The 25,928-nt window shown below is 42.3% G+C and overlaps 2 pseudogenes; both read right to left on the reverse strand.

The window, feature by feature from the left end:
- Window positions 1-302: 302 nt before the first annotated feature.
- On the reverse strand, window positions 303-1,763 carry LOC112623792 (annotated as a pseudogene).
- Window positions 1,764-9,112: 7,349 nt separating this feature from the next.
- LOC112622555 lies at window positions 9,113-9,569 on the reverse strand (annotated as a pseudogene).
- Window positions 9,570-25,928: the final 16,359 nt, after the last annotated feature.

Genomic DNA, 25,928 nt, shown 5'->3' on the forward strand with positions numbered 1-25,928 from the left:
AGGAAGGAAGGAAGGAAGGAAGGAAGGAAGAAAGAAAGAAAGAAAGAAAGAAAGAAAGAAAGAAAGAAAGAAAGAAAGAAAGAAAGAAAGAAAGAAAGAAAGAAAGAAATTAACTTTGCAGCTGAATGCATATGCAAGTGGGAGTACCCCGGGCAGTAAACTCCTGCCATGGGTGGGCTGAGGGCAAGGACTGAACCTCAGGTGGGTCTCCTGTTCCCTATGCTCCCCTGCACAGCAGCCTCTCCTACAGGCCCTGGGGCAGTCACAGGAGGGGGCACGCTGGGAGTGGCTGCTGTGGCCATTCACTTAGGCAGGACATCCCAGGTCTTGGACACCAGCTTTCTATCCTGGGTCTCAATTTTCCTCATAACCACGACCCTGGAGGAGCTGGTGTGGCTGAAGGAGCTGGAGCCCCTGCCAGAGCCAAATCTGGAGCCCGGGCTGTAGCTGAGGCCAGGGCTTGTGAGGGCCCCATAGGCCAAGCTCAGCCTACCTGAGTAGCCACTGGTGGTCTTCGTGTGGATGCTCATGTTCCAGCCAGCTTTCCCTGCCCTGCAGCAGCTTCCTGTAGGTGATGATCTCGATGTCCAGGCCTGCTTGATGTTCATCAGCTCCTGGTACTCGCACAGCTGCTGCGCCATGTCCTGCTTCGCCCACTGTTGGGTGGCCTCTAGCATAGACAGCTTGGCTTCCTTAATGGCCAGCTCCCGATGCTGCTCTGCATCCGTGATGGCGGCCTGCAGGGAGGCCCACTGGTTTTTGAGACTGTCAGTCTCAGCCTGGAGCCAGCTGAGGTTCCAGGTCATCTCTGAGATCTCCACCTTTGTGTGACACAAGTTGTCCAGTGCTTCCCAGCCAGCCAGCGCCTGCAGTTCTTCATACTTGACCTGGTGCAGGCTCAGCCCCAGTCCAGCTTCGGTTGGTGATCTCTTCTTGCTGGGCCTCAACCTCAGCGATGATACTGTCCATGTCCAGGGAGTGGCTGTTGTCCACAGACAGCACCACAGATGTGTCTGAGATCTGGGACTGCAGCTCCAGGATCTCCTGTTCATACAGCCGCCTGAGGAAGCTGATCTCGTCATTCAACCCTTCCAGGCAAGAGTCCTGCTTTACCTCATTCATGTTAGCTTCAGCCACATCCTTCTTGATGAGGACAAATTCGTTCTCCTTCTCTGTATTAATATTGATCTTATCCTTGTACTAGTTCTTGAAGTCTTCCACCAGTCCCTGTGTGTTGCCAAACTTCGCCTCCAGTTTCAACTTCTCCTGGCCCATAGTGTGCAGCTGCTGCTGAATGTTGATGTAGCTGTCAATCATGCAGTCCATCTTCCTCTGAGCCATCTTCTGCTGCTTTAGGAGGCTCCACTTGGTCTCCAGTATTTTGTTCTATTGCTCCAGGAACTGTAACTTGTTGATGAAGGAGGCAAATTTGTTGTTGAGGGTCTTGATCTGGTCCTTCTCCTGGGTGCACATGGCCTGAATGTTGGGGTCCACCTCCAGCTTAAGGGGCCTCAGTAGGTTCTGGCTGACCATGATGGCTGTGATGCCCCCCATACCACGAGCCCCAGGAGCCCCACCATAGCCTCCACCCAGACCCTTGCCATGCCCAAGCTACCCCAAAAGCTGCTGCCACTGCTGCTCACTTAGGAGAAGCTCAAGGAGCTGATGTGGGCACCAGGCCCACTCGTATAGGAGCAGCTGCTGAAAGCCTGGGGGCCAGATTGGAATACTTTGTAGGACTTCTGTGTCACCCTAATGGACATGGTGGGGGCAAGCGGGCTGAGCCAGACAGAGATTCAAGAAGGAGCAGGGAAGCTTCTTCTAGGTCTTGAAGAACAATTTGAAGGACATGAGGAGATACCTACGAGGATGTCTAGGAAAGTTCTTTCCAGGCAGGGGAGCCTCCCGTGAAAATGCACTAGGGCAGGAAGGTATCTGTCTTTTGGGAAGTGAGAAGAGTCCAGACGGGCTGGACAGAGAGTGACTGAGATGAGGTCAGAGGTGTGGCCAGAGCAGGTAGGCCTGGAGAGTGTGGCCAGGGTTTTCACTTTTGCTCTGAGTGAGATGGTGAGTTTCAGTACAGTTTTGAAAAGTGGGACATGGTAGGACTTACTCTTCAAAAGCTTCTCTCTGGCTGCCCTATTGAGAACAGAACTGAGAGGTGGGGGACAAGTGAGGCAGTAGAGAAAACAGTGGGAAAGGCATGTAGCATTTCAGGATAGAGACATCGGTTACCTTGACCTGGGTGTGACCAGTGAAAATAATGAGAAGTGATGGGATTCTGGATGCATCATAGCATTTGCTAATGGATTGCATCTGTGTTCTGAGAAAGAAGAATCAAAGACAGCCATGGTTTTAGACTATGAGAGTAGAAGGGTGGAGTTGCTGTCAGTGGAGATGGAGAGACTCTGGCAGGAGCATACAGGGGAGAGGGCATCTCAGGCATTCATTAGAGGAGATGTCTACAAGGAATGCAGGTGAGGAACCCAGATGGCTCTGCAGCTACAGCTTCATCATCAAATTACTCTCCCGCTTCCACACCCCTGATCCCCTGTATCTCAGAGCCAGAGCACCAATTATACACACACACACACACACACACACACACTTTTAAGTTCTAGGTTACATGTGCACAACGTGCATGTTTGTTACATAGGTATACATGTGCCATGTTGGTTTGCTGCACCCATTAACTCATCATTACATTAGGTATTTCTCCTAATGCTATCCCTCCCCCAGCCTCCCTCCCCGCGACAGGCCCTGGTGTGTGATGTTCCCCTCCCTGTGTCCATGTGTTCTCATTGTTCAACTGCCACTTATGAATGAGGACATGTGGTGTTTGGTTTTCTGTCCTTGAGATATTTTGCTGAGAATGATGGTTTCCAGCTTCATCCACGTCCCTGCAAAGGACATGAACTCATTTTTTATGGCTGCATAGTATTCCATGGTGTATACTCAGAGCACCAATTCTTTCCTGGGCTATCTGCACAGGTATGTGAAAGGGAAGTTATGATTTCCAATTTGTTACAATAAGTCACAGATTAATATTGTTCTTTCTTGGATAATTAAGGGAATAATAAGATAATGGGTAACTAAAACACTTATTAAGAATACTACAATAATGAAAATATTTTGATTAATCTAAAAAAGGCAAGAAAAGAAAAATAATGGAGCAAATAAAGAGGTAATATTAGAAAACAGCAAATGACAAGGTGGACTTAAACCCAATCAGGGCAACAATGACATTAAAGATAATGGACTCAAGCACCCCAATTACAAGACAAATAGTGCAGAGGGGTAAAAATAAATAGATAAATAAATAAACAAACAAGCAAATAAATAAATAAATAACCATAGGCTATTTATAAAAGACATACTATCAGTGGAAGATACAGAAAAGTTGAAAGTAAAAGGATAGAAAAGAAATACCAGACAAACATTCATAAAAACCACATGGAGATGCCATTTAGAAAAACTACAGGACGTGAATCTCCTGAGACATAGAGTACATGTAGACAGCTTATAACATATCTGTTTTCTTTTTTTCAGAGACAAGGTCTTGCTCAGTTGCTGAGACTGAAATGCAGTGGTGATCATAGCTGAGCTGACTGTAACCTCCAACTCCTGGGTTCAAGCAATTCTGCTTCTCAGCCCCCCAAGCAGCTAGGACTACAGGCACACACCACTACACCTGGCTATAACGTCCTTAATGTAGTTTCTTAGTTGCTATGGTGTGATCCATGAAACAATATCATGCCATGTATTTGTCGTGCAGTAGGTACACAACAAATACTAGCTGAATGAAGAAATAAAACCACCCAGTAATTCAAGCCACATTCACAATTATATTTTGCAGATGAAGAGCAATATCCTAGACAAGTAAAGTAAAATAAATTGAATTAGGTCATCCAGAACAGAATCAGGAACGCACACTCCATTCCCTGTACTCAAGAAATCAGAGCTCTACTGGGGTAATAGCAGGTATCATGCAGGTCAGATATGCTAATTACTAGAATTAGCATGGACACATTTCAAAATATACTAAAGAAAGGGTGTGGAAGGATTAACTGAATGCGGAGGTAAAGGAAGAAAATTGATTTGTTTAAAAGATGGATACAATCTTTAAAGAAAAAACACTTTTTAAAAAAGAGAGGCCTTATTTGGACCAAAGCAGAGACGAGCTCAAGTGTCAGGTGGGAAAATGCCTAAGTGCAGCTTCCAGACCCAAGGGAGAACCAAAAATCCTGGGACATTTTTGGTTATCACATGGGGATTGATGGGAGGGGGTGAGTGGGGTGTGCCAGGAAACCTCCCACAATGCACAGGACAGGCCGCTCCACAAGGGAGTCTCTGTCCCAAACTGTTAATAGGGCTGCTGTTGAGAAACCCGCCCCAGAGGTAAGCGCAGTAACTGTCCACTTCACAGTTGAAGAAACTGAGGCACCCGGAGGGAAAGTGCCAGTGAGACCAGAGCTACAGGTTGAAGCCAGGTCATCTGGCTGCAGGGTCCATGCTACCCCGGTTAAGTCAGGGACCCAGGAGATGACCAGAAACAAGCCCAACTGCATGGTGCTTGCATGGCCTGTTGGCACCACCTGGTGTTGGTACTGGGCCTATGACTTCATGAGGCTTGCGGGAGGCGGGGGCGGTGAAGAAAAATCAGGTTTGGGTAAGAAATCTTTGTATCCTCTCAGGGATACTCCTTCCTCAGGCTCTCCAGATTTCAAGCTATGACTTCGCTCAGAAAAAAAATAATATCCACATTGATTCTCCCTCCCACCTCGCTTTTCCCAGCCCTCACCAATCTCCTCCTGTGACTCCATCAACATCAGCAACTCCCTCCAAGAAACAAAACATTTACTCCCTCCACCTGCAGCTCAGCGTTCTTCCCCTCCCAGCCCTGAGCAGGCAGCTCCTAACTGGAGAGCCCATCAGGAAGCCCTGGGGCTCGCAGGCCCAGCATCAAAACAAGTGGCTGCCACAGGTCTACACCTGACCTGACCCTAGAGAGCCCCATGCTGGAGGAGGCCTAGTGTCCCCTGACCCTCTGAACTCACCCAGGCCCATGACCTGCACTTGGGCCACCCTTCTCCTGCCTGGTCCATTAACCCCTGGAAACTCAGCTCCACCCCAGGGCCGCTGTGTGGTGAGACCGCAAGGCCTTCGTACCCCATTCCTAGCAGGGATCCCACCCAGGCCACTGCCCTGGCAGCCGACAGTGGATCTTATTCTCCATGTGGAGTAGGGGTTTTCTTGAGACCCTTCAGCCTGAGGCTGCCTCTGCCGCCCGCTTTGCACCCTGAGATCACCACTGCCACAGCCACATCTCCCACCAGACTCTCCCAGAGAGGCGGCCCCAAATCATTTGTGGAACTGGCTTTACCCTAATATCAAAGTAAGATAAAGACTCACAAGAAAAGAATACTACAGACCAGTATCACCAATGAATATAAATGCAAACATCCTTAACAAACATTGGCAAACTGAATACAATACCATATAAAAAGGATTACACTCCATGACCAATGGGATTCATCCCAGGAATATAAGGTCAGCTTAACATTTGGAAATCAATTAATGTAATGCACCATATTAATAGAATGAAGGATCAGAGCGATATAATTATCTCAATAGATGCAGAAGAAACAGTTGACAAAAATCTTAACACCATTCATGTTCACATCTTTCAACAAAATAGGAATGGAGGGACGTTCCTCACTTGATAAAGGACATCTGTGAAAAACTCACAGCTAAAACAATGCATAATGATGAAAAACTGAATGCTTTCCTCCTAAGATGGGGATTAAAGCAAAGATGTCCACTCTCATCACTTCTTTTTAACATTGTACTAGAGATTCTAGCCAATACAATACGGCAAAAAATGAAAAATTAAAAATTAAAGTCATTCAGATCAAAAAAGAAAACATAAAATTCTATTCACACGATCCTGCCTGTAGAATTCACATGCAGATAAAAGCTTGTAGCACTAAAAAAAGAGTTCAGAAGAACCCATAGGATGTAAAACCAGTATCCAAAAATCAATTCTGTTTCTCTATACCAGCAATGAAAATCTAGAATTTCTTTTCACAGTAGTTATAAAAATCATGAAATGGGAATAAATTTAGGAAGAGGGCAGTGTTTGTACACTGAAAAATACAAAACATTACTGAGAGAAATGAATGGTCTAAATACATGGAGAGATGCGGGTTGGAAAGCTCAATAATATTGTCAAAATGGCAATTCTCCACAAATCAATCTATGGATTCAACACAATCTCTATCGAAATCCCAGCAGGCATTTTATAGAAATTGACAAAATAATTCTAAAATGCTTATGAAAATGCAAAAGATGCAGAAGAGCCAACATAAATTTGAAAAAGAAAATTGGAATGTAACATAAAACTATAATAATCCAGATAGTATAGAACTGAGAGACATAGAGATAAATGAACAGAAGTGAGAATCTAGAAAGACATTCTTACACTTTTTTCAACTGACATCCAACAAAGTTGCCTAGGTAATTCAATGGGAAAATAATAGTCTTTTAAATAAATGGTTTAGACACAACTGGACAACTAAATGTAAAAAGAGATGGCAGTGTTCAGTGGTTTGTGCCTATAATCTCAGTGGTTTAGGAGACTGAGGCAAGAAAATCACTTAAGCCCAAGAGTTGAAGCTGTAGTTAGCTCTGATCAGGTGCACAAAATGATACAAGAAACAAAAAGAGGTGGATTTAGACATCTCATATCATATAAAATATCAACTCAAATTAAAGAGCTAAAATATATGAGTTTAAACTGTGAAATTTCTACAAGAAAATATAGGAGAAAATTGTTCTTACTTTGGGTGATTAGGCAAAAGATTCTTAAGTAACATACCACAAGCATGATGTACAAATGAAAAAAGAAAAGATAAATTGGGCTTAGTTAAAATTTGAAACTTTAGTGCTCCAAAAGACACCATTAAGAAAATGAGAACACAAGTCATAGACTGGGAGAAAATATTTCACAATTCATCACAAATCACATTTTTGATGAAGAACTTGTATCTAGAATACGTGACAAGTTCTTAACCTTGATATAAAAAGATGAACATCTCAACTAAAAATGAGCAAAACACAAATATGCTCAACCGACTTTCACAAAAGCACAAAAACAATTCAATGAAGGAAGGAGAACTTTCCCAACAAATGGTGCTGGAGCAACTGGACAACCACAATGGAAAAATTAAAAAACAACCTGGCCCAAATCTCACACCTTATACAAAGAATAACTCAAAACGGATCATGGGCTTCAATGTAAAACATACATTTAAAACATCGAGCCAGGCATGGTGTCACAAGCCTGTAGTCTCAGCTACTTCTGAGACTGAGATGGGGGGCATCCCTTGAGCCCAGGAGTTCAAGGCCAGTCTGGGTGAGATTTTTTTTCTAAAATAAATAATAAATAAATTAATTAAAATTAAAAAATTATAAACCTGTTAAGAAAAAATCATCAGAACTAGAACTGGACAAAGAAGTCTTAGACGTAACACCAAAGGTATGATCCATAAAAGAATAAGTTGATAAATAGGCTCTTATCAAAATTAAAAATTGTTGCTCTGTGCGAGACCTATAAAGAGCGTAAAAAGACAAGCTGCAGCACGAGAGGAGATATTTGCAAACAACAAATTCTGTAAAGACTTGCACTCAGAATATACAAAGAAATTTAAAAACTCAACAGTAAAAATGAAATCCAAATACAAAATAAGCAATGAGCAAGACATGAACAGACGTTTGTCTGAAGAGGATAAACACAAGGCTAAGAAGCCCATGAAAAGATGCTCAACATCATTAGTCATTAAGGAAACACAGATTAAAATCACAATGAGATATCACTATACACCTGTAAGAATGGCTGAAATACAAAATAAAGTTAACATAAGATGCTGGCAAGGTTGCAAAGGAACTGGACCACTCAAATATTTCTGGCAGGAATGTGAAATGGTATAGCCACTCTGGAAATGAACATGAAATTACCATGTGACCAGCAATTGCCCTTCTGGGTGCTTATCCCAAACAAGGGAAAACTTTATGTTCACAGCAAAACCTGTACAAAAATATTCATAGCAGCTTTATTCATTATAGTTCCAAACTGGAAATGATGCAAATGTCTTTCAGTGGGTGAATGAGAACATCTGCTGGTCGAACTCATAACTCAGTCACACAAGTGCCCTTCCTCAAGATTACCATCGTGCAATAAGTGTTTTATGCATACTTCCCATTTTCTCACAAAGAATACTAAAAAGGTATGTAGTCAAGGATCAAAATTCAGTGAAAGTAGAACTTTTCCTGCTCCATCAAAGATATCCTTAAGTGAGAATGCAGTCTGGTGCCACTGCCTTGGTTTGGCTGAAGTGCTGGGTGTGTTACCTATTTTGGCATTCGCAGCATTAATGAAAAAGTCAACATAATGAAATAGGCAGATGGCATCTTGGTATTATTGTGAAAACAGGTTTCCCTCCTGGACTCTCTGAAGGCAGCTTAGGGGACCACACTTTGAGAATCACAAAGGTCAATTATGTTCTCTGCTGGGACACAACCCCTAACCTATTCAGATTCAGCTGTCTCTCTCTCTCTCTCTCCCTCATTGTTCCAACTTATATAAATTTTCAGATGTACAGAAAAGCTGAAAGAATAGTGCAATAAAATTTGACAGTTATCACTGTGCATATTTGCTTATTATCTCTTTATATACATGGAAGTAGGATGTGGAATGGTGGACAATCGACTCGGAAGGGTAGGGGTGGTTGCAGGGAGTGTATGAGGGGAGGGGTTGCATGGTGGGTACAGTGTGCCCAGCACATCACTTCAGTGATGGATGCACCAAAGGCCCTGACTTTACTGCAACACAATATATCAATGTGGCAGAACTGCACTTGTGCCTCATGAACACACACAAATTTTTAAAATAAGAATAATGTGTCTTTTTATAGATACAGGTAGATGTGTTTGTATAGCATGTATGTAAGTGTGTGTGTGTGTGTGTGTGTGTGTAGAGACAGAGTGAATAGAGATTAATTTTTTTATGTTAAAAAGATATACGTATATTTAGAATTAGCCAGCTGGACTCAGTTTAGATGATCCCAATTTTGTTGGCAACAACCAGGAGCCAGTCGAACATATGCCTTCTTCTCTCCATCAGGCTGAATCAGGATGTTGACCTTGGCCACATCAATGTCACGAGCTTCTTCACAGTCTGTTGGATCTGGTGCTTGTTGGCTTTAACATCCACAGTGAACACAAGTGTGTTGTTGTCTTCTATCTTCTTCATGGCGGACTCAGTGGGCAGCGGAAACTTGATGATAGTGTGGTGGTTAAGCTTATTTCTCCTGGGGGTGCTCTTCCAAGGATATTTCGGCTGCCTCCAGAGTCCCGGTGTCTTGGGCTGCTGGAAGGTGGGTGATGTGTGGATCTTCTTTTTTTTGTGGCTGTGGACATCTTTCAACACTGCCTTCTTAGCCTTTCAAAGCCTTCGCTTTGGCTTCGGCTTTAGGAGGGGCAGGAGCTTCCTTCTTTGTTTTTGGCGCCATCTTATGAAAAGGGTCCAGATAAGATTTTTGCTGAGTCATTCTAAAGTAACTTGCAAGACCCATGATACTAGACCACTAAATACTTCATCACGCACCTCCTAAGAGTAAGAACCAACATTATCATACCAAAGAAAATAAATAATTCCATAATATTATTTGAAGTCCTTTTATGTTCGAATATCTCCACTTTTTTCAGTACATTTTTGATCCTATTTTTTATAACTTGCCCTCTTAAAATGTCCACTCGCTGCCTTTGGTTATGTTTCTTGAATTACCTATAATCTATAACAATCAACCCATCGTTTTTCTTTTAGAATGGCATTACCTGTTTCAGAGATGATGTCAAATACCTGTGGAATCTTCTCCACACTGGATTTATCATATTGTTTCCCCGATGCCTTTTACTTTTTTCCTCTATCTGCTGTGCCTCCTAAGGACCTATGTAGATCTGGGTTAAACATTTGGCAGCAATGTTTACAGGAGGAGCTGTGACCGCACATTCATCATGTCAGGAGGCACACAAAGCCTAGGGTTACCAGGACTCTTTCTGACCCCATACAGCCAAATTTATCCTGAATTCCCAGAGATGCAGAACCATGGGCTGGGCGTTTAGTGGGTATGAGTGTGATATTCTGGCAATAGGAGGTTCTGCGACTCTCCCCATTCCTCACGAGCTTTAGTTCCCCATACCTTGAGGTTCTGAGCTCCAGACCTGCAACCATCAGACTAGGCCCCTCCAAGCCTAGACTCTCTTCCTCTCTTCCCCAGCTCCATTCTGCTTTGTATCTACTTCCTGATCACTTTCCCTCTACAGGCCCAGCTCCTGCGTGTCTCTACCTCTCAAACGAGTATTCTCACCCAGGAGCAATTTTCCCACCAGAGGACATGAGCTATATCTGGAAAAATTTTTTGTTGCCATGACTGGAGTGAGGAGGAGGTGCCACCAGCATCTTGTGGGGAATGACCAGGGATGCTTAACATCCTGCAGTGTACAAGTCAGCCCAATCACCCATATAACAGATAATTATCCAGCCCCAATATCAAGAATGCCAAGGATGAAGAGGCCTGCCAGGACTTTCTCTCCCTTAAGTACAAACTTCCTTGAACTGAGGGACACCCTGAAGGAAAAGTATGGTCCCACCCCAGTGATCTTTCCCTTCCTTGGAGCTCTATCTGTATGCCTGTAGTGCTTATGCCCTTAACCTGGGGTCCAGGAACCCACCTTCCCATGAGACTGCATGCAGAAGTGATGATATGTGCACACATGACTTCATTACAGGGCATTGGATATTGATATTCATCAGGTCAGTTGGGGCCCAAGACACCACTTTTCTGCCAACAGACCACAATCCTCTGCATTAGGGAGAGGGTAAAGATTGAGGGAGGCCCTAACTTGAAACCTTCTACCACTGCTAGTGAAGTGCTGAAAAGAAGTGCAACGTCATTTGCCCCTGTAGGAAACACAAAGGAAAGCAGAGTGTCCACGAATGTCAAATTCCAGCAAAGAAATAACATTTTGACAAAACATGTAAGTCACCTTTCTAAGACCCAGACAGCAGCTCAAAATAAAAAGCATGAAACCCCCCAAATCTTAGCCCAGGTGAAATTATTGAAGCTGCAGTAAGGCCTTGTGGGACCTGCAGTTAGAGAGAAGGGATAACTCAATTTGGGACTGCAGCAGAAACCCCTACATCGTGGGGTTCCCGGAAGGTACCCTCTCCCTTCAGGGACACATTATGAGGCCATTTCTAGGTAAAAAGGTAGAATCTTCTTAGATTCCTGAGGTTTATTGTACACTTACTGCTTATTCTTTGACTTTATAGAAGCCAGCTTCAGTTTGAGCATCTTGCAATTAAATTTTTTTTTTTTTTTTTTTTTTTTTTTTTTAGCTCTAAGTGGAGAATTGGAACTTGTTTCTGAAGAAAACCAGGGACTTGTTACGTGAGCAAGCACCCCTCCCTGTGGCTCCCTTATGCAATAAACATAAGCCATTGTGAGCCAGCAAAATTTATAGCAAGGAAAGCAGTAACCCTCCATTTCAGCATGTTTCAGCTTGTCTAGTGATGTTCTAGTCTTGCCTCACTCTTAACATTTTAAAATTTATAATTTTAATTGATTTTGATTTCATAAGAATTCATATGTATTCATTTATTTTGGGTTTGTCACCAAAAGCCTTCTCCAATCAACTGTGGAGTAAAGACAAGTAAATAAATGCATGGCGTTCACATGTATTAGTGCTCACTGCATCTTACAAGTATGTCAGCCCCACTTCAGCTGATGGTACCAGGAAACCTTAATATCCACATACAAAATAATGATGTTGGACAAAATTCGTAGCATCACCTTACACCATATTCAAAAATTAATGCAATTAACTCAGAATGGTTCAAGGAACTCAACTTAGGAGTTAAACCTATAAATCTTTTAGAAGAAAACATTGAAAAAATCTTAGGAACGTTGGATGTGGCAATGACTTCTTGGCTGATGAGCAAAAGCAAAACCAATAAAAGAAAAACAATAAATTAGACTATCAAAATTTAAAAACCTTTTTCATATCAAAAGACACTATTAATAGAGTTAAAAGAAAATGCATGGAATGGGAGGAAATATTTGCCAATTATATACCTGGTAAAGAATTAATATCCAGAATGCATAAAGAACTATGACTCAACAACAGAAAAACAAACAATCTCATTCAAAAATGAGTGAATGACATGAATAAACAATTCTCCAAAGAAGATACACAAATGGCCAACAGGCACATGAAAATATGCTCAACTTCACTAGTCCAAGTGTTGGTGAAGATGTGGAGAAGTCATAGCACTTGTACACTGCTGGTGAGAGTGTACAATAGTACAGCGACCATGCAAAACAGTATGATGCTTCCTCAAGAAAGTAAAAACAGAATTTCCATACAAGCCAATAATTCCACTTTTGGGCATATACCCAAAAGAATTGAAAGCAGTAACTCACACAGATAACTGTACACTCATGCTTATAGCAGCACTATTCCCAATGGCCAAAACGTGGAAGCAACCGAGTGTCCATTAGAGGATGATTGGATAAACGACCCATGGTGCACATACACATGGAATATTATTCAGCCTTAAAAGTGAATGAAATTCAGGTTGGATGAACCTTGAGAACACTGTAAGTGAAATGAGCCAGAAACAAAAAGACAAATATAATATTTCACTTATACGATGTAGCTAAAATAGGCTGATTCATAGAAACAGAGAGTAAAATAGAATTTACCAGAGTTTGAGGGTAGGGAGAATGGGCAGCTTTGGTTTAATGGGTCTAGTTTCTGTTGGGAGGATGAAAATGTTCTGGAAACGCATATTGGTGGTGGTTACACAACATCGTAAATGTGCTTTAGGCCACCAAATTATACACTGAAAAAAGTGGTTAGAAGGTAAATTACACGGTGTGTATATTTTGCCACAATATTAACAACTATATCAACAATAAATCCAATCACTTTTCACTCCTCTCCTACCACAACCCCAGAGCCACTCTCTCAATAATTGTAAACCAGAAGGGCCTTCCAGCTGGGCTGCCGGCTGCCTCTCATGTCCACTGTCCATGACCCACACAAAAGGCAGAGCGAGCCTTTCAAATGGGGATTAGGACATATCTTATGAACACCTCAGTCTTTTTCTTTCTTAGGCACAGTGAAACTTCAGTCTCTCACTATTTCCTACAAGCCCCTCATCATACGACACCTGTGGCCTCATCCTGCCACTCTCAGCCCAGCTTACTCGTCTCCACCCACATCAGCCTCTTGTCACTGCTCCATCCTGTCTCTGCCATCTGCCCCTGCTGTGACTCCCACATGCACCTGCTCCCCTGTGATCCACATGGCTCGCTCTTCACACCATTCAGGTGTCTGCTCAAATGTCCCATGGTCAAGTTCTCAGAAATGTCATGCCTAGTTACCTTTTCTGAAATCTATTCCCTGGCATTCCCACCACCCCCATCAATCTTCTAGCCCAGGTGTACTTTTTATCAATGGCAATTATCACTGATACTATGACAGATTCTATTTGCTTATTGTCTGTTGGTGTATCGGGATCTGCACCAAGACAGAAAGACCCATTAGATAGATAGATAGATAGATAGATAGATAGATAGATAGATAGGAGGGGATTTATTAGTGGAAATGGCTCACATAGTTATGGAGGCTGATAAGATCCATGAGAGGCCACCTGCAAGCTGAAGAACCAAGGAAGCCTGTAGCCTGGCTCAGTCCAAGGCCAAAGGCCTGAGGGGCCAGAGGAGGAGGTAGGAGGGTTGACTGGTGCAACACTCAAGAGTCCAAAGACCATATAATCTGGAGTTCTGATGCCCAAGGGCAGGAAAAGAAGAGTGTCCCAGCTTGAGAGAGAGAGAGAGAGAGAGAAAAAATTTGACTCCTTTCTGCCTTTTTGTTCTATTTGGGCCCCTAGATGATTGGATTGTGGCTGCCCACAGTGAAAGAGGATTTTTCCCACTCAGTCACTCACATGCCAATCCTTTCCAGAAATACCCTCACAGGTACATGCAGAAATAATGTTATACCAGCTACTTAGGCATCCCTTAACCCAGTCAGTAATTTTACAATCCCTTAATGTAAAATTAACCATTACAGTCAGTATCACTGAAATATATGTTCTTTGAGAAAGGGATCTGGTCTGTTTCCTTACCATCGTTTCTCACCATCATAGTCAGTAAATAGCGCTCAGTAAGTATTTATTAAATGAATAAATATGTCAGTACAATCACAGTATGACAGTATAATAAGGCTTTAAAATGTTTAAAGCAGTCTCTGGTTTAATATTTATCACTTGAGTAGTCTATGAATTTATTTATTTTGGAGACAAATTCTCACTCTGTAGCCCGGTCTGGAGGGCAGTGGCATGATCACAGCTCACTTCAGCCTCAACCTTCCAGGCTCAAACAATCTTCCCACCTCAAACACTGGGGTACCTAGGACTACAGGCTCACGCCACCGTGCCCATCTATTTTTTTTATTTTATTTTTTTGTAGAGACAGGGTTTTGCCATGTTGCCCAGGCGGGTCTTGAACTTCTGGGCTCGGACAATCCACCCTCCTTGACCTCCCAAAGCGTTGAGATTACAGGCTTGAGGCACCACACCTGGCCTGAGTAGTCTATGAATTTTTAAAATCCCAACCATAGGAGAATCTTTATGCACAAACATGCTTGTCAAAATATTACCTACAAAAAGACAAGATGAAAGCAGATGGATCTAAAATAACTCTGGTTACATCATCTCCTTATTTGACATGGGATGCAGCTCGTAAAAGTGTGTTAACTTTTTAAAGTTTGTAAAATTTTTTAGATGGAGTCTCAGTCTGTCACCCAGGCTGGAGTACAGTGGCAGTGATCTCGGCTCACTGCAACCTCTGCCTCCTGGGTTCAAGTGATTCTCTGGGCTCAGCCTCCTGAGTAGTTGGGACTGCAAGCACGTGCCATGACTCCTGGCCAATTTTTTGTATTTTTTAGTAGAGATGGGGTTTCACCATGTTGGCCAGGCTGGTCTCGGTGATCCACCCACCTCAGCCTCCCAAAGTGCTGGGATTACAAGCGTGAGCCACCATGCCTGGCCAAGAAACATGTAAACTTTATACAGAGTTTACAGCATGGAAAACTACTTGTATAATAATACATTCAAAAAGCAATATTCAAGATAACCCATAACATATGAATGCAACTTTGTACAATAAAGGTATCTATAAAATATATATACATAGAGAACAACAAAATGGGCCAGGTGCCCTGGATCATTCCTGTACTTTGAAAAGCTGAGGTGGGCGGATCACTTGAGGTCGGGAGTTCGAGACCAGACTGACCAACATGGCAAAACCCCATCTCTACTAAAAATACAAAAAAATGCTGGGCCTGGTGGCGCATGTGTGTAATCTCAGCTACTCAGGAGGCTGAGGCATGGAAATTGCTTGAACCTGAGAGGCAGAGGTTGCAGTGAGCTGAGGTCGCACCACTGCACTCCAGCCTGGGCGACAGAGTGAAATTGTGTTTCAGAAACAAAAACAAAAACAAAACTACCACCAACAAAATGGAAATCAGCACCACTGCAAAGGACAGCTCCAGGGACCAATATTCACACTGAGTTCGGGAAGGTTCAACAAGACAATAGCGGCTGGGCGCGGTGGCTCAAGCCTGTAATCCCAGCACTTTGGGAGGCCGAGGCGGGTGGATCACGAGGTCAGGAGATCGAGACCATCCTGGCTAACATGGTGAAACCCTGTCTCTACTAAAAATACAAAAAACTAGCCGGGCGTGGTGGCGGGCGCCTGTAGTCCCAGCTACTCGGAGGCTGAGGCTGGAGAATGGCGTGAACCCGGGAGGTGGAGCTTGCAGTGAGCCGAGATCGGGCCACTGCACTCCAGCCTGGGCCACACAGCGAGACTCCGTCTCAAAACAAAAAAAAAACACAAAAAAAACACACAAAAAAACAAGACAATAGCAGTGATATTTTTGAGGGGAAACTTAGGTGGTATTTCTTTCTTCTATGCATTTTATTTTTTTAATTCAAGCAGGCATTGATCTGTGTATTCTAAAGTCTTCTGTGATCAAATAGATTTTCTCATTTCTAATATTCAAAATAAAGCATTTGAAGTAAAATAACAATGAAAAGTGGTTGAGTGCACACCTGTAGTCCCAGGTACTCAGGAGGCTGAGGTGGGAGAATCGCTTGAGCCTAGGATTTTGAGGCTGTCATGTGCTATTATCACACCTGTGAATAGTCACTTCTCTTCAGCTTGGACAACATAGTGAGACCCCATCTAAAATAATAGTAGTACAAAGAAGTTCAGATCTCCTTCCAACCTCAGCCTAAAGAAAATTTCTCATTTGAAATCCATAGGACAGAAATGCCAATTATGGCACCTCCAGAGTAGAAAAACATTCTTCCTCCACTCCACGACTCATCCTTTGGTTACATCGTTTAGCTGAGCAATGAAGTCAAGGCTGAGAATACCATCAATTTATAGAATACTGATTATTTCATTTATAGACATAAAAATTATAATTATATATATTTATGTAAAAGTACCATCACACCTAAGACAGTGAGATGGATTTTTTCCTTCCACAGATGAAAATATGAGTCCCTGAGAACATAAGGCCTTGGTCTGGGTTCACTGAAAATGTTGGCCTTGAGAATTAGGAGACACTCGGCCTCCTGCAGGCCGGATTAGTTCTGTCAGTTCTGGATACGGTCACTGCCATGTCCCAGGTCTTGCTGTGTGTGATCACTATTCACTCCCGTGGCAGTCAGGTGCTCAGCTTTATAAACAGCTCACACTTCTTATCTCTCCACTGTTGACAGACATTTTTGTTGTATTCAGATTCTACAAATCGTTTTGCTATAAATAATATGTTCATATATTTTGGCACACAAATGCATGCATTTCTATTGGTATATAACCAAAAGTGTAATTGCTGAGTCACAGGTGATTGGAAACTTGGTTTAGTCTGTCAAAAAACATGTTTCTACTGAATAGACAACTGGTGGAAGAGGGTAAATCTTTTATTTTAGAAATTATTCAGCCAGTATATGAGAAGAAATGAAAGACTAAGACTTTTGCAATTCGTGATGAATTAACAGATTTAGCCACTGAACAGCAGTGGCAATTAAAATCACAAAAAAGAAATGACTAGTATTGAATTCTTCCTCGTGATGAAAAACATGATATAGTACCATCAATCCTCATGGAGAAAAAACACCCTGAACAGACGCAAACCTCTGTATCAAACTACCAATTTCTAGAAAATACAGGTCATAGAGATACATTAAACCACACCTTGGGGTGCAATCTGCAAAATGCAAAGAACAGGAAACCCTACCAGACAATATAAATTTCAAGGAGGAACCTATAGAATAAATAAGGACAAAAACATATTTTTAAAGGTAAAACTAAACTATAATTTTAGATGAAAAAATATAAAATTGAACAAAGAAGTGATGACCATATAGGTGAGGACGTGCTTTTATTTGAAAAAGGGAAGAGTTTATCATTGAGCTGGGCCAGTTGATGGGGCTTCTAGGTCAGCTGCCAAACTCTCTCTCTCTCTGATGGTTAAAGGGAGTTTACTTTTGATTAAAGGGCACCATTTTTAGATCTTTTATCTTTGATGGTCCCTGTGTTCTATTTTACGACAAAAACACTAATAAAGAATAAAATAATGTGTGAGGTACGGTTCTTGTTCTGCACCAAGCCTCCTTCCCACCCTCCACTCTGGACACTGAGCACCCAGAACTACCGGCAACCCCAGGATACTTGGCAGGGCTACCTTACATCTGGGTGTGTGTCCAGCTCACGTTGCCGGAGGCAAGGTCCAGGGTCTATTCTTTGAGGCCTGGATGAACCTGACAGGACACAGCTGAGGGAAAGCCTGGCCTCACTCTGCAGGCTCTGGCCATCATTGTAGAGGGGGCAGGTCCCCACTTCTCCACAGGTGCGGTTACAGCCAGAGCCTCCTCTTTGCATAGGAGTGAGGTTTGGTCCTTCTCCCGAACACGGAGACAGGAATCTCTCCAGAAGTGGAGATGACACCATTCCTCCTCTAACAAGGTCCAATCTCGTGCTTGTTCTGCTTTACAGGAAAGTTGACTCGCGCTGGTGTCCAGTGAAGAAATCCCGGGCACAGAGGAGGGACAGGTGGATTTCAGGGCTGTGCTTGATCTGGGAAAGGAAGAGCACAGACCACCAGGTGGCGCCGCTGCACTGCTTCTGCGCACAGGAGGTGGATGCTGGGGCTGCTGCTTGAAGTTGAGGAAAGGGATGTCACAGTTCATCGCACTGGTTCAGGTAAAAATCCTCCTGCCCAGCCCAGCGGCCTCTCCCTTAAGCAACTCTAGCGAAAACTGTTGCCTTCTCACCTCCCTGGAAGGTGCTTTTTGGTCACCATGTCCTAGTTTATTGTGCTGCCAGTAAAGTGAAATCAAAATACACACTTAACAAATAATAAAATAATCCATAATAAGCCAAAGTTTATAATGTACTGATACCACTGAGCCAGTGTTTATAATATACTGACACACTCCAAGTGTGGGCACAGCTGCAGACATGCCTTGTCTCTTGGGTCAGGAATTGGGGTAGAGTGAAATGGGAAGAAACCCCAGTCACTGCAGAAAAGGGCCCCCATGGAAGAGGCCGGGCAGGGAGGCCAGTTGTCCCAGGACCACCATATTTAGGGATGACTCCCCCTTTCTGGACAGCACTGTTTTTTGTTCTTTTTGTATTCACAGTAGTTCTGAAATTGCAGGATGCTGAGACCCAGCACTGGTCAATTACACTGTCTCTTTCTTCACCATTAAATGCTGTGCCAAACAGCACCTTCATACATTTCCATCCTCTTCCGGGAGAAAATCAAAACAACAATGGACACACTGAAACATGTAAACATACTTTAAATATGTGCTGTCACAAGTAGCTACTAAAATATTAATTCCACCGAAAAGAGGAAGGTGTGAAAAAGAAAACATTGCATACCCGTATTCACAGCAGCATCACTCACCATAGCCAAGACAAGGAAGCAAACAAAGCAGCCATCAACACATGAATAGATAAAGAACATGTAGTCTGTGTACACAATGGAATATGATTCAACCTTAAAAAGAAGGAAATTCTGTCATACGCTGCAACATGGATGAACCTGGAGAACAATGCTGGGTGAAATAAGCCAATCACAAGGAAATTCCAATACTGCACAATTCCAGTTATGTGAGGCATCTAAACTCAGAACCTGAAAGTAGAATGGCGGCTGCCAGGGATTTGGTTGGGGATTCATGAGGAGTTTTGGGGCATAGAGTTTCAGTTTTGCAAGACAAAACATTGTAGAGATCTGTTGCATAACAATGGGCTTGCAGTTAATATTATAATACTCTATACTTAAAAATGGTTTGTGATACCAAATTTCACATAATTTTGGCACAATGAAAAAAATAATTAGCTGTCTTACTAACTTAGGAAAAGAGCTTATGAATTCATTGAAAATATATTTGTATGTGCTTACTATGAAAAAGAGATACAGAAAACTTTGAGACAAAAAGAGAGATCCTTGCTACCCCAGCTACCATCCATGAACCAGAGAATCAGCATCTCATGAAACTAGACAGAAAGGCTCACAGGCCCAGCCTTGACATCTTGAATCATTCTGCATTTGGAAGGACCCCAGGTGGCTCCACTGCATGTAAGGCACTGCCCCAGATGGTGGTGGAGGGACATCCTAGGATGGTGACTCTGCCCTACAGGTAGGAGCCTCCAGTCCAGATGGGGGCAGCCAGAAGGGCCCAGGAGGGACCTTTCCAAGAAAGTAAAATTAATAGAATGTCCAAAGTCTCTAACTTCTTAAAAGAGTCATACAAATAGATGAGATATCAAAGTTAAATTAATGAGAGAGTTATGTAGAAAATAAACAGGCTGGGCGAGGTGGCTCAAGTCTGTAATCCCAGCACTTTGGGAAGCCAAGAGGGGCAGGTCACGAGGTCAAGAGATCGAGACTATCCTAGCCAACACGGTGAAACCCCGTCTCTACTAAAAATACAAAAATTAGCTGGGCGTTGTGGCGCACACCTGTAGTCCCAGCTACTCGAGAGGCTGAGGCAGGAGTCTCACTTGAACCTGGGAGGCGGAGGGTGCAGTGAGCCGAGATTCCACCACTGCACTCCAGCCTGGTGACAGAGCCAGAAAAAAAAAAAACAAAAAAAAAAAACGAAAAGAAAAACAAAGGCAAATATTAACTTGAGGAAAAGCAAATACTGTGAAGCAAATGAAAAGTAGTCAAGCTGTCATATGAGAAGATTAGTCATGGAAAAAGAAACAAGGAATGTCTGAACTAAGCATAATTACTATATAAATATACCAGGAAGAGGAAGGAATGGGAAGAGTGAAAGAGAACAAGTGATGGATGTGGTGACGTCACGTTCTCCCGGGCGGGGCAGGAGGTACCACACATGAGGGACTGACATGGCTAACGTGACCACTCTTCCCCTTCTGCCTGCAGCCCGTAGTCTCTCCTCCCCACACATGGGTGGTGCGTGGGAGACGGGGGTGCAGAATCCGGTCGACCTCGCTGTCCCCGCCCTCTGCCTCGTGGCGTCGGTGGGGTTGGGGAGATGAGTCCTACCCCTGCTCATCTCCTGTGGTTGTTGCATTTTGGGCAGCCCCTCTCCGCGGCGGAGGGACTGTCCTGCCGGCCTGTTGCGCTGCCCTTCCCTGGGCCTGTGAGGGTTGGCTCTGCCTGGACCTTTGCTGTGCTCCCGGAGCCCTCTAGGTTGTCCTTCAGGTGCCCGAGGTCAAGTGGTGGTGTCCTGCCTGTTCCCAGCACCCTCTTCTCCAGTCGCCGCTGCAGTGCCTGCCTGTGTGTGGGTCCTGAGGAGTTTTGGGGAGGTAGAATTTTTATTTATTTATTTAAATTTAAAATTTAAATAAATTTTAAGTTCAGCATCGTGTGGGAAGGGTGCAGTGATTCCACTCCTACACGCATATCCTAGGGGAGCCTGCATATTCTGGAACCAGAAAGCAATGTCCCAGCATGTTCATTACAGCAATGTCTCTACTAGAGACTATGTAGAGGTCAATGAAAAGGGGAAGAGATAAATTGTAGCACATTCCTGCCATGGAATACTATACTGCAACCAAAACAAATGAACTATTTGTTCATCTGAACATTGATTCATCTCATAGACCACGTTAACTGAAAAAACAAGCAAAAGAATTGTTGGGAACAGGACCCCAAATCTGGCCATAAGCTGGCCCCAAAACTGGACATAAACAAAATCTTTGCAGCACTGTGACATGTTCATGATGGCCATGACACCCACGCTGAAGGTTGTGGGTTTACCGAAATGAGGGCAAGGAACACCTGGCCCACCCACAGCGGAAAACTGCTTAAAGGCGTTCCTGAATCACAAACAATAGCTTGAGCAATCTGTGCCTTAAGGACATGTTCCTGTGGCAGATAGCTAGTCAAAGCCCATCTCTTTGTTTTAGCCCATCCCTTTATTTCCCATAAGAAATGCCTTTAGTTAATCTATAATCTATAGAAATAATGGTTATCACTGGCTTGCTGTCAATAAATATGTGGGTAAATCTCTGTTTGAGGCTCTTAGCTCTGAAGGCTGTGAGACCCCTGATCTCCCACTCCACATGCCACATTTCTGTGTGTGTGTCTTTAATTCCTCTAGTGCCACTGGGTTGGGGTCTCCCCGACCGAGCTGGTCTTGGGAATGAATGATAAGATCAGCAAGATATAATTTATAAAAGGTTTAAAAGCAAAGCCAGGTGTGGGGGCCTACGCCTGTAATCCTAGCACCTTGGGAGGCCAAGGAGAGCAGGTTGCTTGACCCCAGGAGTTTCAGGCCAGCCTGGAAAACATGACAAAACCCCATCTCTACAAAATGTACAAAAATTACCCAGGCATGGTGGTGCAAACCTCTAGTCCCAGCTACTCAAGGGGCCGAGGTGGGAGGAATTGCTTGAGTGTGGCAGGTCAAGGCTGAAGTGAACTGTGTTTATGCCACTGCATTTCAGCCCAGGTGACAGACAGACTCTGTTTCCAAAAAAAAAAAAAAAAAGACTGAAAGCATGTCAAACAGAGAGACTTTTCTAAAACTTAGTAAGAATATGAGAACATCAAATTCAAGACAAACATTCACCAACAGTTCTTGGTTTGCTCAGTACAGTATTGACTGAAACACATGCATATCAGAACTGTGTAAAATCAGGGCTATCTACAGGTATTTCTATTATTTTCTGTGTATTTCTATTATTTTCTGTGTACATAGCTCATAATGTTAAAATGTCCCAAATTGACAAAATTGAGTGGCGGCTTCACAAATATTTCTTATAATTCTCTATTTTTTCTTCCAGCTAGAACTAATTCATAGTATAAATTTGTGAAGTGAATCCATAGAAATTGAGCAAAATAAAAAAGGATTTATTGAGTGTGAGGAAAGCTGTAGAGAAGTAAAGACAGATAGAGAGACGACAATACTGAACATGTTAGTGACCTTCACAATAACAGATTTCCTGGAGGAGTGTGAGCTGGAGCCAGAATGAAGTGGATAGACCATGAAAGAGGGATGAAGGAGTAGGAACTTCTAGAGGCAAATATGGTGTGTGGTTGGTCAGATTGGGAGGTGTGGATGGATTCTGAACATTCTGCTTTATGTCCAGCACTAGAGAAAGAGAACTCATGTTTATTTAACACCTTCCACAATCTGTACAGAAATCTGAAACATTACAAAAGAAGATATATGAATGGCTAATTGTCTTCAGGGAAAAACACAAAGTAAAACCACAGTGAGAAACCACTAAGCAACCATTCAAATGGCTAAATTTAAAATGATTAATAACTATAAATGTTGGCAAGGATGTTGAACATCTGTACTCTCATCCATTACCTATAGGAATATAAAACAACCACTTTGAAAATCAGTTTTGTATGATGTAATAAAGTTAAACAAGCTAGTACCGTATGGCTACCATTTCCATTCCTAAGTATTTACTCAAGAGAAATGAAGATTTTGTAAAAAATCCGTCTATAAGAATGTTCACAGTTTATTTATTTATAATAGCAAAAAATCAAATAACTGCCAATGTGCAACAATCATGATCAAATCACACAATGGAATATTATCAGCAATAAAAATGAACTACTGATACGTACACCAACATGAATACATCACATAGATATTACCCCAATCGCAAAAAGCCAGGCATGGGGGAGGCCGTAAGGGATGAGTAGATTTGTATGAAATATTAAAACAGGAAGAATTACGCTATCATGATAGTCATCAGATCAATGGCTGCTGGGGACAGGGAAGCGGAGTTGAAGGGAGAAAAAGGGGTCTTTGTGTACATTGATAGTGGCAAGAGTGATATGGCTATATTTGTCAGAATTCATTGATAAATTTGATGAAGATCTGATTATTTTGGTATATGTACATTTTATAAGTTTAAAATGCTTATAACAAAAATTGTAGTGTCGCTGACATAAATAATAATTTAAAATATTAGCAACCAAATCCAACAATGCACCAAAAGAATAATAAAACATGTTATGTCCATATATGACAAACATATAGCTAACATTATTCTGAATGGAGACAAACTTACAATCTCTCCTCTAAGATCTGGAACAAGACAAAGACTCCCACTTTCACCACTTTTATTCCATGCAGTGCTAGAAGTTCTAGCCAGAGCAACCAGGCAAGAAGAGGAAATAAAGGGCATCCAAATAGCATAGGAGAAAGTCAACTGACCCTTATTCGCAAATGACATGATCTTTTACTTGGAAAAACCTGAAGAGTCCACCAAATAAATGGTTAGAACTAATAAATTTAGTAAAACTGCAGGATACAAAATCAATGTGCAAACTTTCATAGCATTTGTATATACCAGCACCATACAATCTGAAAAAGAAATCAAGAAAACAACACCGTTTACAAATCACAAAGAAGATAAAATACTAAGAATCAATTTATCCCAGGAAATAAAACAAAAACTATAAAGCATTGATGAAAGAAATTGAAGAGTACACAAAACTGAAAGAACCAGGCATGGTGACACACACCTGTAATCCTGGCACTTTAGGAGGATAAGACAGAATAATTGTTTGAGCCCAGGAATTTAAGACCAGCCTAGAAAACAGTGACATCCTGTCTCTAAGGGGCGGGGTAGGGGTGGGGGGGAAGAAGCATATTTCATGCACATAAATTGGAAGAAATAATATTGTTAAAATGTTCATACTAATGTTGGAACCGAACTCTCGATTCCCTCCTGGGTAGGGGTCGCCGCGAAGGATCACCGACACGAGGTTCACAGCAGAGAGTTATTTATTGCTAGCGCGCTAGGGTCCCAAGCTCTAAGTTGGCCCTGGGACCCCGACTGCTTGTTACAGGCTGTTTATATAGGCAAACACAAGTTCAAACACAGCTTATGGCGCGAAATTCAAACAAAGCTTAAGGCGTAAAATGATTGGGTCTAGCTATAGCCTGAGCAAGGGGTCTTGGTTTAATTGGTTAGAGCAGGACCTTATGAGGTTCTTTCCTGGAGTTGTTGATTCCGGGAACTTCGAGGCAGGGTGAGACCCCTGGAATTGGCAGGGTGGGACCTCATGAGGTTGTTTCCCGGAATTGGCAGGGTGGGACCCTATCAGGGTGGGACCCTATCGAGGCAGGGTGGGACCCTATCTAGGGCCACCTGGTGCTAACTTTTTAGGTTTTGTGAGGCCTAGTTTCACTACCCAAAGCAATTGACAGATTCAATTCCATCCCTATCAAAATAGCAATATCATTCTTCACAGAGGTAGAAAAAAATATGAAATTCATATGGAAGCGTAAAATTTCCCAAATAGCTAAAGCAATCATGAGCAAGAAGAACAAAGCTAGAGGCATCACACGACCTGAATTCAAAATATACTATGAGGTTATAGTAACCAAATCAGCACAGTACTGGCATAAAAACAAACAGATAAACCAACAGAACACAAAAGAGAACTCACATATAAATCCATACATTGATAGCCAACTCATTTTTGGCGAAGGAACCGAGAATATACAATGGGGAAAGAACGAGTCTCTTAAATAGAGCTGAGAAAATGCTACCAGATGCAGAGGAATACCACTAGACCCCCGCCTTTTACCACACACAAAAACCAACTCAAAATGGATTACAGATTTAAATGTAAGCCCTCAAACTGTAAAACGACTAGAGGAATGTATACAGGAAACACTCTAGATATGTGTCTAGGCAAAGACTTTATGGCTAACATGTCAAAAGCACAGACAACAAAAATAAAAATAGACAAATAAGACTGTATTTAACTAAATAGCTTCAACACAGCAAATGGAAAAATTAACAGAATGAAGAGGTAACCTGTTGAGTAGAGAAAATACTTGTTATGTATTCATCCAACAAGGAACTAATATCTAGACTATAATATCTAGACTATAATATCTAGACTACAAGGAACTCAAAAACTCAGCAGTAAAAAACACAAATAATCCAATTAAAAAGTGGACAGAAGGTCTGAATAGAGATTTCACAAAAGGAGACATACAAATGGCTAACAGGTATACAAAAAACACTCAGCATTATTAAATATCAGGAAAATGCAAATCAAAACTACAATGAAATATCATCTTATCCTAGTTAGAATGGCTATTAGTAAGAAAAAGTAATAGATGCTGGCGAGCATGTGGAGAAACAGGAACTGTAGTACAACTTGGTGGGAAAGTAAATAAGTATAACAGTTATGGAAAACAGTATAGTGATTTCTCAAAAAAACAAAAAATAGAACTACTATTTGATCCAACAAAACTCTGC

The sequence above is a fragment of the Theropithecus gelada genome, chromosome 4, assembly GCF_003255815.1.
Source record: "Theropithecus gelada isolate Dixy chromosome 4, Tgel_1.0, whole genome shotgun sequence".
NCBI lineage: Eukaryota > Metazoa > Chordata > Mammalia > Primates > Cercopithecidae > Theropithecus > Theropithecus gelada.